The following is a 17,768-nucleotide window of genomic DNA, read 5'->3' as shown; positions in this document are numbered from 1 at the left end:
GCGCATGTGCGCTAAAAAAAAATTGTTAAAAATGAACTATCATTTCTGGAATATAACAAGGCGCATGTTCGCTTCAAAAAAAATTGTTTGAATGTTGAAAAGGGGGGGGTTTGCCTGACATGAGCTCCGTTCAGGACCTGATTTTTTCCTTTCCTGCAAGGAAGGAATGCCCAGCGACAGAGGGCTTGGGCAGGGGATGCAGGGAAAAGAGGCTCCTAAAGAATGCCTTCCCTTGCTCCCTTCTGCCCAGGACTCTTCCTCCTCCTCCCCTCCCCTCCGATGAGGGAGGAATGCCTTGCCCTTTGCCCACCCTCTGACCTAAATCCCTCCCTCAATTTGCCTCGATCGTGATCGAGCCAAAGTTCTCATTCCCAGGACCCGGGTTTTTAAAAAGAAACGGTATTTTGCGCCGATCTCAAAAGACCTGCGCTAGGGGCCATTTAACACGGAACGGGTGTGCAAGCCGGATTCGCTTGTGTGAGATTCGGGGTGAGTAGGAACTTCACGTGATTGAATCGTTTCAAAACGATTTTTTTTGTAATGTGAATGGGCCCTAGGACTCCTAGATCCTTTCACATGTAGTCTCATTAAGCCAGGTGTCCATCAGCCTATATCTTGCATTTCATTTTCCACCTAAGTGCATTACTTACTTCCGCATGTTAAAATTAACAGCCTTGCAGATGTTGCAGAAAAACCTGGCTTCATAGTGTGTGAATGCAGCCTGCGTGTGCTTTCTATCAGGCCAACAGGAGTACCATATTCTGCCAGAAATCACACCTCTCAAAGGCAAGCCCTGAAGTGAGAAGAGGTAGGAAAGTAGTTCTCAACTAAGCCACAGCATTAAATATTGCCCTTAAGGCCAAAACTTGGTTGGCTCACTCCTTATACACCCTTTCCTCAGTCAGGAAGGCAAGAATGGGGAAAATGAGTTCCTTGGAGTGCCAACTCAGTTGGGAGCCAACTTTATCTACTTCCCCTGCTCCTTGTGAAATGAGGAGATTCATCACAGGAAAAGAGACATATTCTTTGTGTGCAAGCACACATGTATATACACACTTTTTATCTTGCTTTGTGGAAACAAAACCAGTATTAGCATCATTACAGTTTATCACTTTAGTCCTATACATCCAGAATTATTTTAAGAAAGCTTAAAATTAATAGCGAGTGCAGGAGATACTAAAGGAGCCATATTGGGAAAATGGTGATTTTGGGGGGGGGGATGTTGAGAAATGCTGACGAAAAATCTTGGGGGCTGTCTTCATGGGCCAAAAGGCCTGTGTTCCCCCAGCCTCGCATTGTCCTGTTTGGGTGATGCAGGCCAAACCCCCAGGATCAGGCTAGATTCTGGCAGATCAGACATGATCCAGTGCATCGGGCCCAGTCCAGGGGTAAACGCCCTTAAGGCAGGTCAATTGACCCCTTGTTTTGCACAGAGGTTCCTGGAAACTCTATAACAATCCTCAGCTGTTTAGATGCCCCATGCATTCCTTACCTTCCCCATGCATCTCCACTAGTCAGCAGACCCCTGTCACCATGCCTGACACAGAAACAGGATGCCTGGCTGCACCCACATGGCCACATGGTTTTCACATCAGGCATGGTGATGGAGTTTCTGCTCACTAGCGGAGACACAGGGAGGAAGGCAAGGAGCATACACTCGTAGCAGGTACCTGGGTCAGCATGGGGATGGGTGTATAATGATGGGTAAAATGTCTCTTTAAGAAGTGTTAAAATAATTTCTATGGGTGTAAATGTTAAGAAACACTGTCAACCCTGATGTATATAAGGGGTCTGAAACCCAAAACAGGTGTGGGTTGGAGAGAGCAGTTGGTGTGGTGGAGAGTTGTAGAGTGTGAAGTGGATTGTGGCAGACAGTGTATGTTGACAGAGGTCAGAGCTTCTCTTGTAAATACTCTGTATATACAGTATATAATATACTCTTATTTTGCAACAGGAAGATAAAAAACCTCCAAGGACCTTGGAAGAAATCAACTGTGTCTGTGCCTTATTTCAGGTTGGTCAGTGCTTTATTGCCAAATACTGCATACTGGGTTGTACTTCTGCACTCTGTACTGTGAGCTACTGTTGAGGTCAAGCACCTCAGACAGTGCTGAATATTGGTACCTCTGTTTGGGCCTAGTTTTTGTATGTTTTGATTGCTGCACACCTGCATAACACGGAGGAGGGCCAACATATAAACACCTGCCTATCCCTGTGCTGACCCAGGGACTGACCTAGGTCAGCACCTGGCAGTGGCTTCACTGGTGGCAGTGAGGTGATGTGGCCCACATTGGGTGACACCCCAGAAGAGGAGTGAAACTCAGTCAGGCCCCATTCTGTCCTCCTCCTCCTCCTCCTCCTCTTCTTTAGAAAATATTCTTTATTAACACATTTAAAAAACAACGTAGGTTAAAACAATATCACAACCCTTGAATTGTATATATTAACGATATAATCTTTACATCAATTCCCCATCCCACCCATTCCTCTTGTTAATTAGATTTCCCTGTTTGTACATACAAATAATTACAGCTTTTCTTATATTTTCCTTCTTTCCCTTCTATTTTCTTTCCCTTATCTCCCTTTTCAGTTATTCTTTCCCTCCTTTAAAAGAATGTGTAATATTTCTTATATTTACTATTTCAGTACTTCTTACATTTTAAACTGTATCCTGACAAAGATCAGAATCCTTTTCATTTGTTGAAGCCAGCAGTTAAAGATATAAGTTTCCATATGTTCATGTATTATAGACACTATTCGAAAATTTACAAATGTTCAACATTATCAGCATTTACCCAACGCTTATAACAGTATTTTGTAAATAATTCCCAACCTAGCTCTTCATTGTTACTATTTTTTTCCTTCAATAGACTTGTTAAATTATCTATCTCTATAACGTCAAGTGTTTTTCTTAGCCAATCATCAATTTCTCTTTCCAACATTTTTGCAGTTGTTATTTTCGCTGTGGTAAACAAATATAATAATTGTTTCAATTTTTCACAGGTCCATAGGCTATGTCATTCTCTCTGTGCTATGAAAAGGAGAAAAACATTATGTCACTGTATATACCGTCCAGCAATCACATACATTGATGCAATTTATTCGGTGCATACACAGGGTTCTTTCAGACCAGTACAAAGAAGTGAGAGATCTTGCAACAATGCTTCTCATTTGTAGGTGACCTCTGCATCCACTTGCAGCCTATCTCAATGTTTTAGTCCCTGTAAAGGGCAGGAGGAGGCAGGAAGAAGAAAAAAGCCATATGACATCATAGGCAACTTTAACAATAGGGAACTTTAACAATCACCATTCATATCTAGTGCCTTTGCTCATCTTAGGCTCTGGATGTTAGGTGGATCTATAATTGGTTGACAGACCAAATTCATAGGGTGCTCACCAATGGTTCCTCTTCATCCTGGAGAGAAGTGACTAGTGGGCTGCAACAGGGTTCTCTCCTGGGGCCAGTGCTATTCAACATTATCAGTTATTTGGCTCATGGAATATAGGAAATGCTTATCAGATTTGCAGATGATACTGTACCTAACAGGATCAGAATTCAAACTGACCTTAACAGATTAGACATCTGGGCCGAAACTAACAAAATGAATTTAAACAGGAAGAAATGTAAGGTATAACATTAGGCAGAAAAAAATGAAATGCACTAATATAGAATGGGTGACACCTGGCTTGACAGCAGTGCATGTAGAAGAAATGTAGGAGTCTTAATAGACCACAAACTAAACATGAATCAATAGTGTGATGTGGCAGCTAAAAAGCCAATTCAGTTTTACCCTGCATCAATAAGAATATAGCATCTAGATTGAGGGAAGTAATACTGTCACTCTATTTCACTTTGGTCAGACCTCACCAGGAATACTGTGTCCAGTTTTGGGCACCACAGCTCAAGGGAGATATTGACAGGTTAGAGCATGTACAGAGGAGGGTGACCAAAATGGTGAAATGTTTGGAAACCACATCCTATGAAGAGTGGCTTAGGGAGCTGGGTATGTTTAGCCTGGAGTAGAGAAGGTCAAGAGGTGACATGATAGCCATGTTTAAATATTTGAAAGGATGTCATATTGAGGATAGAACAAGTTTGTTTTCTGCTGCTCCAGCTACACAGCAATACATTCAAACTATCAGAGAAAAGATTCCACCTAAACATTAGGAGGAACTTCCTGACGGTCAGAGCTGTTTGACAGTGGAATAGCTTGGCTTGGAAAGTGGTGTTGTCTCCTTCTTTGAAGGTTTTTAAACAGAGGCTGAATGGCCATCTGTCAGGAGTGCTTTGATTCTGTGTTCCTGCATGGCAGGGTGTTGGACTGGAGGGTCCTTGTGGTCTTTTCCACTTGATCCTATGATTAAATGACATGATCACTGAATACATCTTTGATCTTCTGGAAAAGCGGTATAGAAATAAAACAATGGTAATCTCTTCTTTTTTTAAAGCAATAGTTTCTAAAATCATTTCTGCAAATTGTAAGGGAATATCCCTGCTGCCAGTCATATCTTCTCCCCTTCACAGTAGCAGTGAGAAGAAATTAGCATCCAGGAACCTGGTGTGAACTGCAAACATTGAACAAATATTGAAGAAGTCCCATGAAGATATTTGGTTCCAACATAACCCAGAATTTTTATTTATTTATTTGTGTGTGTGTGTGTGTGTGTGTGTGTGTGTACCCTCTGCATGGTAATAACATGTTCCTGGTGGTGTCAGGAACATGTTAATTTAATAGAGTTGACCTATAGAAATCTTATCTGTTTGTTGTTGTTTTGTTTTAATGAGAACTACAGCTACATATACTGCAGCCATCAGCAACATTTACTATTTTTTGGAAGACCCCACAGTTTGAATGGAAGCCACTGTTAAGAAAGACCTCACTAAATGATGAAATAAGGGGAAAGTAATAAGACAGATTTGAATCTGGGAGAACTAGGTCTTATTGCTTGTCATGACATCTTTAAGGGTCCTGTGACAAGCCAGCCACTCTCCATTAATGTAGGGCAGTGGGATACCTGTGTCTTTGAATGTGGGTCATACTCACAGTACAAGCACTGGAATAATGATAAATGAATCCATACATAAATAAATACTCTCTCAATAATATCAGATAAGAGAAGATTATTAAAGGAGCAGTTTCAAAAACCAATTAAATTAAAACTACAATTTAAAACACAGAACAGTAGAAGAAAATCAAATGAGCTCAGTGGTCCAAATTTCTGTTTAAATGAAAACATGTTCAATAAGGTCACTAAAAGCTTCCTTCAATCAGGGGTTCCAAGTCTTGGCATGAGCAGAAGGATAGTCCTTTCCTTAATTTTCTAATGAAAACACAATCAAATGTTGACATGATACACAGAGTATCTGTATCTTGTATTTGTATCTGGCTCTTAGATGATTCTTGATTCCTACACAGGTGCATACAAAAAACTATTTAGGGCTCCCTAGATCACAAGCAGGCCTTTGAATAGTGTCAAAAACAGACTGGCAGTGTGGTTAGCTTGATTTTTAAAATTACTTTGTGTCACTTTTTTCAAGAGAGAGGGAGAAAAGGAAACTTTTGAATTGATAAAACATAGATCCTGTCAAAAAGCCTTTTAAAAGTAATTTTAAAAAGTTTAATACCTCAATAAAATGATTTCATTCTTGCTCATTATTTTGCTTTTGAAATGTGACTTCATTGCATCCTTTAATAAAAAAGTAACTACAGATGGGTATGTTGCTTGTAACTTGTCAGGAGTCTGGATACTGCACTCTGAAATCACATGAACAGACTTCAAAGGCAGATTCATGTAAAGTGTATTGCAGTAATCAAAGCAACTTTGATGTATTAACTTTGATGTATTGTTATGTACTTTAAAAACATTTTTTACTGTTTAATTTTTTAGTTGGGAGGGAGAGTTGGGTCGGGATCTTGTGGGCCTTGTTTTTATTGTTGTATATTGTATTCACTTTGCTGTTACCCTTCTCGATCCTCAAAGCGGAAGAGGCGGGATATAAATAAATATTTATTATTGTTGTTATTATTATTATTATATTATTATTAAGATGCAACTCAGTCATGTACTACAGTGGTCAAATTGGCAATGAAACCTGGGTATTCAGGGATAGGAAAGAATCCAGATCAAACTATAAACCTTTTCCTAAAAGAGAGTGCAATACTATTGCACAGAAGCTGAACTCATGTTTCCTGAGCTGCTTTTTGCTGGCCAGGAATCTTGTTTATAGAAAGTTTTGAATTGTTCACCCACATCGAGTACATTATTGATGCCAGACAATGAAAACCAGACATCCTTGCCAATATAAAGATCATTCCAAATCCAAACACAGACTTTTGGACTCACAATGAATCCTATGGCCCATAGGCTGCTTTCAGTGTGTCTATCTAGTTGTTTCTGTTAGTTACAACATTTTATTTTAGTATCATGGCTGAAATCTAAAGAGTTTACTAAAGCACAGTCTGGTCAGATGAAATGGAACTTTTGACCTTTCCTTTTTTAATAGAACCCCCCCCCCCCCCCACACACACACAGCATGTCATAGCAACTTTTAAAAACCCTTCCCTGCATTATTTTATTATTATTTATTTAGTTATTTTACCTGCCAGGATTGCCAGGTGTCTCTTACAATAAAGGATCCTCCTTATTTGAGGGTTCAAAAGCTTGTCCCTTATAGCAATGGTAGGTGTTCCTTATTGTAAGATATGTTCTCTGTTTGAAAGTTGGAACGTTTCTCCTTTTATATAGACTGAACAAAATGCCCCAATCCCATGCCCTATATTTTGGGGTGTGGCCCGTTCATAGAGACAGAACTCTGTGCATCATGTAATTTATTAATGTGGACAATATGTTAATTTTACACAGAAACACATGGCTAATTCAAATAAAATCGATACTATGATTTGGCATTTAGGCAGAAAACAAACTTGCTAATGGCTACTTCCTGGTTGTCAATCCTGGATATCATGAATTTTGACTGTCCCTCGCTGCGGTTTGGAAGACCTTGCAAAACTAACGTTTACAGATGTCAAACTAGCCATTTAAATTTTTGGGATCCAGACATGTAGATAAGAAGTGTCATATGGACAAAGCCTCTGGTGTGAAAATAATAATGTAACTTATGATTACTCATTGAACAAAAATACCAAGATATATGGCAACAAAGAAAAACATTTTGTTGGTAACTACAGTATTGAATTAACAGGAATTCTCCACTAACAGAAACAAAGCCATAAGAATTATAAATACACAGCCTTGGTTTTCTTTCAGTGTTGGCTCCTCCTACTCTCCTATCATCTCCTGCTGTGAAACAAACCATTTCCCTTTTTTCAGTAACCACACATGTCATTTAGGGAAATTCCAGAGTTTGCTGCACAAATTCTGATTCACTTTGACCCCCGCAAGGATTTAACTCATTCTGGGAATTGCCACAAACTAATCCAGTCAGTCCAGCATACTAAAGATATTGCAACTTCCCTTTTCTTTGTTTTATTTTTCTCAGATTTCCTATGTTTATGTTTTAACTCATTCTGTTCTCAAGCACCTGTCTGGACAGTAGGTCTGTGTTCATGCATTCTTTGGGTTGCTTCAAAAGCAGAACCCCAGGATAGTAAGATCTTGCAAAATGCAGAGCAGAGATGGGAAGCCTTCAAATGGAAACCATCCAGATTTCTTGGACTGGAGCTCCTTTAATCCCCTAATTGTGGCTGCCATTTAATGTTTCTGGGATCTGAAGGCTTAAACACCTGGAGGGTCAAGGTTTCTTCACCCATTCTGTAAAATATTTATTGTCAACAGATATAACATAGTATGCAAAGCCAAGGGGCCCTTTCACACTATACAGTCCGCCCTCGCCGTTCCGGACTCCCCCACGTATGGGGAGAAGTGTATGCTCAAGTGCCATAGAAAACAATGGGGCGTGTGCTCACGGCAGCACACAACATGTGCAGCGCAAGTATGCACCCCATTATTTCTTCCAGGGCTTCTCCGTGGCCTGGTAAAGCGCAGGGTTGGAGCCGCAGGGGCTGCTGGTGAGGATGCCTGCCTCCAACCCAGCAAGAAAAGGAGCGGCTGCAAACCGCCCCTTTTCTGCGGTCTGTACTGCGCCAATGTTACTCATAAATCATAATTCTCACATGTGACTGAGTGTAATGGTAATGGTTGTGACATAAACAGCTAACAAAATTAAAAACATAGTATCAGCCTAAATGTATTTACATGTACAGTGGGCCCTTGTTATCTGCTGGGGTTTGCTTCCAGCCCCCCCCCCCTCGTGGATACAAAAATCCATAGATGTTCAAAATATCATTAAATACAATGACACAGTGAAATGTTGTCCCTTATACAAAATGACAAAATCAAGGTTTGCTATTTGGAATTTATAAATTCCAAATAGCAAACCTTGATTTTGTCATTTTAGACGTGGATAGTTAAATCCATGGATAAGGAATCTGTGGATAAGGAGGGCCTGCTATACATTGTTTCATATGGTTTAAATTAAAAAATTGATAAAGTGTCATGTTTTTAAAGAAAATTTTAAAATAATCAAAATGTTAAAATTTAAAATTTGGATTTTTTTTTAAAAAAATGTGAGGCCTCTTTTTTCTCCTCCCAATGAGTTTTGCCCCACTCACACCATCACCTCAGCATTTAAAAGGGGTGCAAGGAAACATTACAGCTCTTATCTGCCAAAGGGAGCAGTGGTGTCACCCTGTTAGGGTGTCATCTTGTGTGGCCTGAACCCTGCACCCCCTAGTAATACAGCTGTTTCCAGTTATACTGAAAAAATGGAAGAATATTTAATATGGTTAAGTTAAGCCGATTTGCTCAGTAGACATAGTTTATGTGGCTTTGACTAGTCATAAAGACAGGCAGTTGGACCACTCTTCCCTTTAACTTCTTTCCATGTTCCATCAGATTATTTTGCCCCTAGAACAGAAACATTGGCATGGTAAATAATAATAATAATAAAAAATTTTATTTATGTTTCCCCACCTCTCCCGGTTGGATCAAAGTGGGGTTACAAACTAAGTAAAAACACAGTATATGCACTAAAATTCTCTAAGATTAAAATATCCAACATGTAATTATCAATTAACTATTAACAATACAATCAGTAAATAGCACAGCGTCTCATTCAAGGGGGTAGTCGGTCAGTATATTATATCATATCAGGATATGCTTGGCGAAAAAGCTTGGTTTTAAGTGCTTTCCTAAATACCTCTAATGAGGTTGCTGAGTGGATATCCTCAGAAAGGCTGTTCCACAATCTCAGAGCCCTTATAAAGAGGGCTCTTTGGGAGGTGTAAACATATTTGGAATTCATAGTTTCCAATAAGTTCTTGCCCGATGTTCTAAGAGTGCGGGGCGGATTATGTAGGGAGAAGCGGTCCCGTAAGTAACTCAGGCCCAAGCCATGTAAAGACAGGCAGCTCCATGCCGCCCGTCTTGCCCCCTTGTTGGTGCCTCAGCAGCCGCACAGCACTGACGTGCTGCCAAAAAGAAACCACTCTAAGTGGCCCAGTACAGATGGGCACATTGCAGCAATATTAGGGCTCGATAGGGCTGGGCGTCCAGACACGCCCAGCCCTAGTGACATCACAGATGTGTGAGCCCCTCCACACAGCGGGTGCCACAGCTGTGCAGCTGTGGCACCGCGTACAGATGCCTGTCAGCAGAAGCAGCATCATAGGACTGCATTGCAGCCCTTATGATGGCACAAAAAAAGAAGCTGCCTGGAGTGGCTCCTTTCTGAGTGCATATGTGTGCAGCCACATGTGAGGAGCAGGGTTTCAGCCCCTGTGTGTAGCAAGCTAGCAGCTTCTTTTTTACAGTGCCATAAAGGAGAAAGGGCACCACCATGATATCTCTTCCTGGCACTGACATCTGGATGCTGTGTAGTGGTGATGTCATAATGGCAGCTGCCATGTGGACAGGAGGCTGCCATGATGATGGAGTCCGTACAGACTAGGGTTCCGGAGCGTGCAGTTAGTATGCGCTCTGGAACCCTAGAATCGGCATAGACACACAGCTCCCTGCCAGTCTGCACCAGGCCGTTATTTCTTGTTTAAAGGTTTTATTTTCACATTTCACTAACAATACAAAAGGCTATGCAGACAAGTTCTTAATACAAAGAACTGTAAATAATATTGGTCTTTAATACATTCTGTTGTTTTCTTGTCTTGTTTTCTTTCTTTTATCCCTCAGCACATTGATGTATCATTATTTGGCTCCAAATTCAATATTGTCAACAATTAAAGTGGGTTTCTGCCAAACCTCAGCTGGTTTTATTATAGATGCCATGGGACTGATTCTTCTTATTCAAACACAATAAATTCATACCCTGCTGAAACAAAGTCTTGTTTAAAAACAAACACTATTACTTCCAATCTCTACACTGCTCTTTTCTCTTATATTCATCTCCACATTTACTTCCTCCCCTTACTATTTTCCCTGTTGTTTCTTATCCTTCTTAAGCCTTCCCAAATTCATTAAAAACATATTTTCGTTCAACATATTCAGTTACCACTATACATGATGCTCAAGTTTTATTCAAAGAAATACAGCTTTGAGCAGTATGTAGCAGATGCACTATTTTAAAAAATGTTTATACTTTATGATAAGAACAAGTTATGAATCTCAAATATTTATACCCTTCCTTTCAGGCCATTGAAGGCTGCATGATATTTTTTAAAGATGACAACACTAAAAACAGTATAAAACAACAGTGAAAATAAACCATAGACTATCACACCATCCCATAACACAGGAAGACATCAAAATGAATCATTTCAGAGCAACAGCCCACATCCCAAATGGTTGCTGAAATGTGTGCGCTTTGTATTTCTTCCTGCAAGTAAATGGCAACATGGCATCCTTGTAGATCATGAATGTCAGCAAAGAGAATACCATCATCAACACATGTACAGAGCTAGCAACCAAGCAAGCATTAACCGTAAAAAGTAGAATGACGTTTATTTCACAGATGTTTCCTGTGGGGTCAGTGAGCCCGTATCCTCCACATCCAGATGCTAGTAAAACAGTAAAAGTTTAGAGTGGGTTGGTGGGCGGGGTGGACAGAGCACAGCTGTACTACAGACTTAGTTTAAGAGCCATTTCTTTCTACCTAGGATACTACAGATACTACAGTGGGGAGCCTATGGATCTTTGGTCTAATCTGCACTGCAGAAATAATAGTTTGACAACACTTTAACTGCCCTGGCTCAATGATATGGATTTCTGTGATTTGTAGTTTTGTGAAATACTTAGCCTTTTTTGTCAGATAACTCTGGTAGAACAACAAACTATAAATCCCAGGTTATTGTAGAATGGAGCCATGGCAGTTAAAAAGCAAGTCAAACTGTATTATTTCTGCAGTGCAGATTAGACTTTTAACAGAGAAATTTTCAGCACATTCAATAAATGACAATTTCAATTATTCTGTGGGAGAAGCCATAATAGTTCAACTGCTACAAAATATACAAAATTTGGAATAGATTTACCCTGAATGACTGGAGCCAGAGTATTCAAAAGAGAAATACTCCTACTGTTTCTGAAGAGACGAACAATGAATAAAGATATTGCAAGTCCTCTTTATTCACTCTTGCCTCCTCACTTTACTTCACTTTGAGTCCTCCAAGCTCAATTGTTCTTCTCATAAGTTTATGATTATAAGTATTTAAAATGATTCAAGCTTTAATTAACTAAAGGAAAACAAGTGAGTGTTCATTTTTAAAAGAATAAACAGACTGTGCCTATCTTCTGGCTAAAGGGTAAATCCAGTTGTTAGTTGGAACCAGAATAGACCCATGGAATCAGTAGAGCTGTGAATGTTGACATACCAAGTTCCCATTGATTCAATGGGTCTAGAGTAGTTGGAACAAACAATTGGATTTAGGCCTAAAGCTGCAAATATATGCACTCTTGGTAGATAGTTAATCCATTTGAAATAATTGAGACTTACTTCCAGGTAAACATGCATGAGTTTGTGCTGCTTGTCTTTCATCAGCCCATTAAAACTGTGTGTATCCCTTCAAGACTGTGTGTATCCCTTCAAGTCATCTGCCAGTTTATGCATAACCTCTAACTTCCCAATTTGGCAGAGACAGCCACAGTTAATCTCTGTTGCCCTACTTTTTTCAGATGCTTTCAAAATTTCCCAGTTTCTTTCTCCTGCTTTCCCCCCTTGTCCTCATCTTGCTGCAAACTGGGTGTCTTTTGTATAGGTCCAGAAAGATCCAGATCTTTAGTAGTGTGAGTATGCTACTGAATCAATCTGGATCACACAGAATCGTCTCCAAAAATGGAGGCACCGCCATTTTGAATCAATCCGGTGCTTGTGTGAATGTCGACCAGAGTTTAGATGTCATGGAGAGATTTGGGCACATAAAGTGTAGTGGGAACATCGTGTATTGTGTCACCGCTGAGATCTGGATCTTCTTGGGACAAAAACATAAGTGTGAATTGCCCTTTCAATTTGCAGCAGTTGAAGTAAGCTGAAGACAAAAGGGGAAAGTGGGCGTTGGGAAGAAAGACTGGTAAATTTTAAAAGCGGTTGAAAAGGTGAAATAAAGGATTAATTGGGATTGTCCCTGACAGCTGAAGGATATGTGACCATCTCACCTCATAATAAAGGTATGATTTGAATGAGTAAATTCATAGTTCACATTGTTGTCTTTTAGTCTGAATGTTCCAACAGATCAACAGAAAATGCTGTATGGGGTATTTTGATCTAGAACAGGACTGGAGAACCTGGGACCAGAGCCTGGGACATTAGATCTGAGAACTAATTTGACAGTGTGGAATATTAGGAACTAGAATAGTTTGTTAAATCTTTCATAAATGAAGACTGAACAGACAAGGTGAGAAACAAGTAATGTTTCTGAGGTAAGGAACTGAGATAAGAGTGAGATAGGTAATGTGGCATGTGGTTTGGTTGGGAGGAAAATGAAAACACCTTAAGAGGATGCAGGGTTTGAGGGGAAACAACCTCAGTGTGATGTGGCTGGCATTTATGAACTTGGGTTGGGAGAACCACTGGTTGTTTGTTTCTGATGTGTTGTTTATTCCCAATTAATTGCCACCTTCTACTGTGTGCATCCATGTGGTCAGGACCATCCTGGGGAGTGATATCTAAGGAACGTTGCATTCCTCCCTATCAAATCTAATAACACTTGTAAGTATCAAAGGTTAAGCCATTTTCACATGAGATGAGATTTATTTTTTGGCTTCGGCCCCCCAGTTGTCTGAGAGACAGCAACCCGGCCCCCGGCTCAAAATGGTTGCCTACCCCTGTTCTAGGGTTAGGGACCTTGCAGTTGCCGTACTGTCCCTAACCCTACAACCAGTGCTGGTATGCCGCTTTATGGTGGTATGTACCAAGCCAATGTCACTTTGAATTTACAACTCATTCCCTGCTCCTGTCCCTACATCTGGTTGAGTCCAACTATACATCAGTCCACCTGGAACACTCCAGACTGGTAATATCACCATTAGAAAAGCCTTGTGTCTATTCCATGCTAACTTGCTTTATTCCTGAGTCTTGTTAGAATGTGTGAACGTCTGTCTTTGTATGCCTGATCTAATAATACAGGTAAATTTACAATTCACTTTAACGAAACCTTGTCTCTGCGGATCTATGCCCGTAGCTCCCTCTGTATAAATTGTGTTTGCCTCCTGCTAACTATTTGAGCTTATTACAATTCCCCAAGTTCAAGTCCATTTTACAAACTGTACCTGTCTATAGATCTGCAATGTGTACAGTGTACATCGGTTGAACATAATGTGTGAAGAACTGTACCAGGGTACAGAGCAACAATCTATGTATACCTATAGATAGTACCAGTGTTGAATTTAATGTGTGAGCACACCTAATTAAAATAGCAAAGCTCTGGGTGTAATACAACTTGCCACCTTATCATACCACATCAGGAAAGGTGTATAAACCATGCAGGCATACTATAACTTGGATGACAGGTTATGTTGCACAAGGCTATGTGTCTCTGGCCTCATTTCACATACACATACTGTAGACCTTAGTGGCTACACTGTGGTGATAGGAAACTATGGGAAAAGGATACTTTGAGCAATGGAGGATGGAACATAATTTCATTAAAAAGGGGAACCTGGTTCACAGAAAAGTAAACCTCACCACACCAGTGAAATACTTGGTTTCTCGTCCATCTCGCGTACATTTACATCACGACGCCGGAAAAGGTGGCTGGAGTGGCTGGGGCCACCTTGGCATGAGGCAGGAAAGCTGTCCTGGTTTCTTTTTAAAAAAACTGACCTAGATATGCTTAGTTTTTTGTTTGTTAGCATGTTTTGGGGGATCTGTACTCTGGACTTTTCCCAACCCTTGGAACTCACTATTTGGAGGAGTTTCAGATTCGAGCTGCTGGTGCAAGATATTTGCTGTACTTCTTTCTTTCTCTCAATAAAAGTGAACATAGAGGACTGCATTCTTCATATAGCTTCTTGTTTTCTGGGAGCCTCTGCTTTTGCCAAGTCCAGGGTATCAATTTTTTTACATTTCTTCCTGGGAAAGGTCTACATGGGGCATTGCTCAGGGGGAGTCAATAATAATTGCTTAATTGTAGGCCATTACCTATCTGTAATTGCTCTTTACTTCTGGGGACCAGAAAATCTTTCCATATTGGTAGCAGATCCATCAAAGTGTAGTTGTTTGAGTATTGAACTAAGACATTGGGACACCAGGATTCAAATCCCCATTTAGCCACAATGGCAAATTCCTTCTGAACAAATCTGGCTAAGAAAACCCTGTGATAGGATTGCCTTAGGGTAGCCATTAGGGAGAAATGACTTGAAGACTCCCAATAACAACAAAGTAGAGTCTTAGTTCAGCTGGATTTGTCTGCTGCTCCTATACTAAAAAAATAAATTCCAGTAGGCCAAGAAAGTAAAGTAGAGGTCAGATTTTGAAGCTGCTGTTCATCGTTGATTCTACATTTCCATTGCTCTGTGGATATACTAGAGAGGAAGTGAGATGGTCAGTTTTGCTATCCTGAAAGAATTATCTAAATATTCCTTATCTGAACTCACCTGGCAACAACTGGGTCAAATTATATCATAGTTGGGGGGGGGGGGGAATCCATCTATAGAGTGCCTGTGTCTCAAAGTTATCAACTTCCCAAAGCTTGGAGTAGCCTCCTTGGTTATGAGGCACTGTTTTGCTTACAAGGTAATTTAAACCGTTAAAGTAATAATAATTCCATGGTCATATAGAAAGAATGGATATATAATATACTTTTGCCTTAGGAGTGACAAGTGTCACACCTTTCTGTGTATGAACACAAAATGATACTTGTTCAAGGCACACACACAAACATGTGAGCCCTTTGCAGGCAACTGTGAGGCATGGATCCTTTTCCATGACTCTGTTGTGCAAAGATGCTAGATTTACAAATGACTACCCATGATATGGAAGGCCACTTTTGACACGGAATATTTTCCTAAACTGAAAATATACTTCTACTCCTGTTGCTTCTGTGTGCCTTTATTTGGAAACAAAACACATCCAAAGTTACCTTCTTCTCTCCATCTAAAGTTGGAAAGATATTTTGTAATACTTTTAGTACTTTGAAGCTTTGTTTTGACGGGAAGAGGTATAAAATAATGAAGTTCTCATCCCCTGATGAATTCCATATTGTTCACCAGATATGCCAATAACTAGTTGATTAACCTGATGTGAACATTTTAGCTGTATGAGGGTTAAAAAATGTCAGGGCAAAGGTGGAAAGCCCCACCTCCAACACCCCCACACCACTCGACTCTTCTTGTAGCTCTGAGCATGAAGGACTGCGGAGAGGAGAGTGTTGCAAGAGCATTCTGCTTGCAAAATCTCTCAGCCCTGGAAACTCTCTTAAGCAGGATTCCCAAGGCTGCATCTTCACTGCAGAAATAATGCAGTAGTATATCACATGGAGCTTTTTGGAAATTTTCCGGCTCAGTTCCGATGTGACTGCACTTCCAACAATGCACATTCACGTCGTAACGTGAATGTGTTATCAGACACCATTCCTTTCTATGGGACCTCCTTGCGAGGTGCTTCCGCAATGATTCCAAAGTGACCCCTCATTTTGGTAAAACTGGAAAAAAGTGACTTCACAGAATTCACTTCCAGGCTCACTTCGACTGCATTGCAAATTGGTTTGGTGTGGAAAACCACTCCGATGTCAACCCCCTTGGTCCCCTGCATCCTGCTCTGTCATTCCCCTCCTCCTCTTTCATGCCATCTCGCCCCCTCTGCAACCCTGCAACCCATCCCATCATTCCCATCATCCCCTGCCTTCTCCTGCATCCCGATCCTGGCCCCAGGGTCCCCCAGTGAGCTATCCCATCATCCCCTGCCTTCTCCTGCATCCCAATCCTGGCCCCAGCGACCCCCAGTGACCTATCCCATCATCCCCTGCCTTCTCCTGCATCCCAATCCTGGCCCCAGGGACCCTTAGCGAGCTATCCCATCATCCCCTCACTGCTTCTTCACCCCATGAAGGATGACAGCAAAGGAGGGGGCAGGGAAGAAGGACAGCGTTTACAGCCCCACTGAGCATGTGCAAGGGTGCCGATTCGAATTGTTGAACCCTCCGGTGTAGTAATACAACATGCACTCACTCCGCTTTGCTTGAATCCGCATCACATGACTTGCTTGGAATAGAACTGACTTCGCTTCCCCCTCAATTCGGAAGGGTAACAGAAAGGCAACCAGGTGTGGTAAAACATCACATTTTAACCTTAATTCGCATTGCTAGACAGGAGTGACTCTGGATCTGGTGTGAAAACACATTATGCTTTGCATTGCTAGAACAGGAGTGACTGCTGATCTGAGCTGCAATCCCCCCCCCCACGTGTGATAAGGTCCGCAGTTTGATACCACTTTAACTGCCATGGCTCAGTTCTATAGAATTCTGGGATTTGCAGTTTGTTGTGACACCAGAGATCTCTGAGAAAGAAGGCTAAATATCTCATAAAACTGCAAAACCCAGAATTCAAATTCATTGAGCCATGGCAGTTAAAGCAGTGTCAAGCTGCATTATTTCTCCAGTATAGATGCAGCCTTAAAAGTATTTCAACTTTGCAAGAACTTAGCACAAGAAGCACAAAGGTTTTTAGTGGTGTCTGTACACTGCGGAATGCTACTGGTGGGGTTTGGATGTATATCCTGTCCCGCACCACTCTTTTGGACATCTTGCCTTCAGAATGAACTGTTGCATAGGGTCACTGTGTTTGCCAATTAAAAGTGTGGCAATATCTCCGCCCCCATTTCATTTGTCCATTCATCTTCTGGAATATCAGTATGCAAAGGGATCTTGTGGCACCTTTGAGACAATGGACTTTATCACATTATAAAAGAAAGATGAGAGGCAGTAAGATAGAAGCAGGTTTTTGCTTGCTTTCCCACATGATGCCGTAATACTTCTGTTCTCTCTGCAGAGGGAGATGGTCATAAAACCATGGCTTTTGCCAAATGGATTTTTTCCCAGGACAAAAGGCACCATTTAGGATAATCTCCATAGGAAACAGAGTTTCGAGGGCATGCGGAGATATAAACATAAAGCTGCTTCTATCTCGCTGCCTCTCATCCTTCTTTTGTAATGTAATAAAGCTCTTACTGTGCAAAAGAAGCTGTAGTATAAGCATTTTCCTACTTTTTAGGCTGCTGTGTTGTTTTTTCTTCTGCTTGTGACAGCAGTGGCATTATAGCCTCTACTTGGAACAATGCATGTCGAGATGATAGAAAATAAAATAGT

Source organism: Sceloporus undulatus, chromosome 1 (genome assembly GCF_019175285.1).
Source record: "Sceloporus undulatus isolate JIND9_A2432 ecotype Alabama chromosome 1, SceUnd_v1.1, whole genome shotgun sequence".
Classification (NCBI taxonomy): domain Eukaryota; kingdom Metazoa; phylum Chordata; class Lepidosauria; order Squamata; family Phrynosomatidae; genus Sceloporus; species Sceloporus undulatus.
This window is presented reverse-complemented; position numbering follows the sequence as displayed.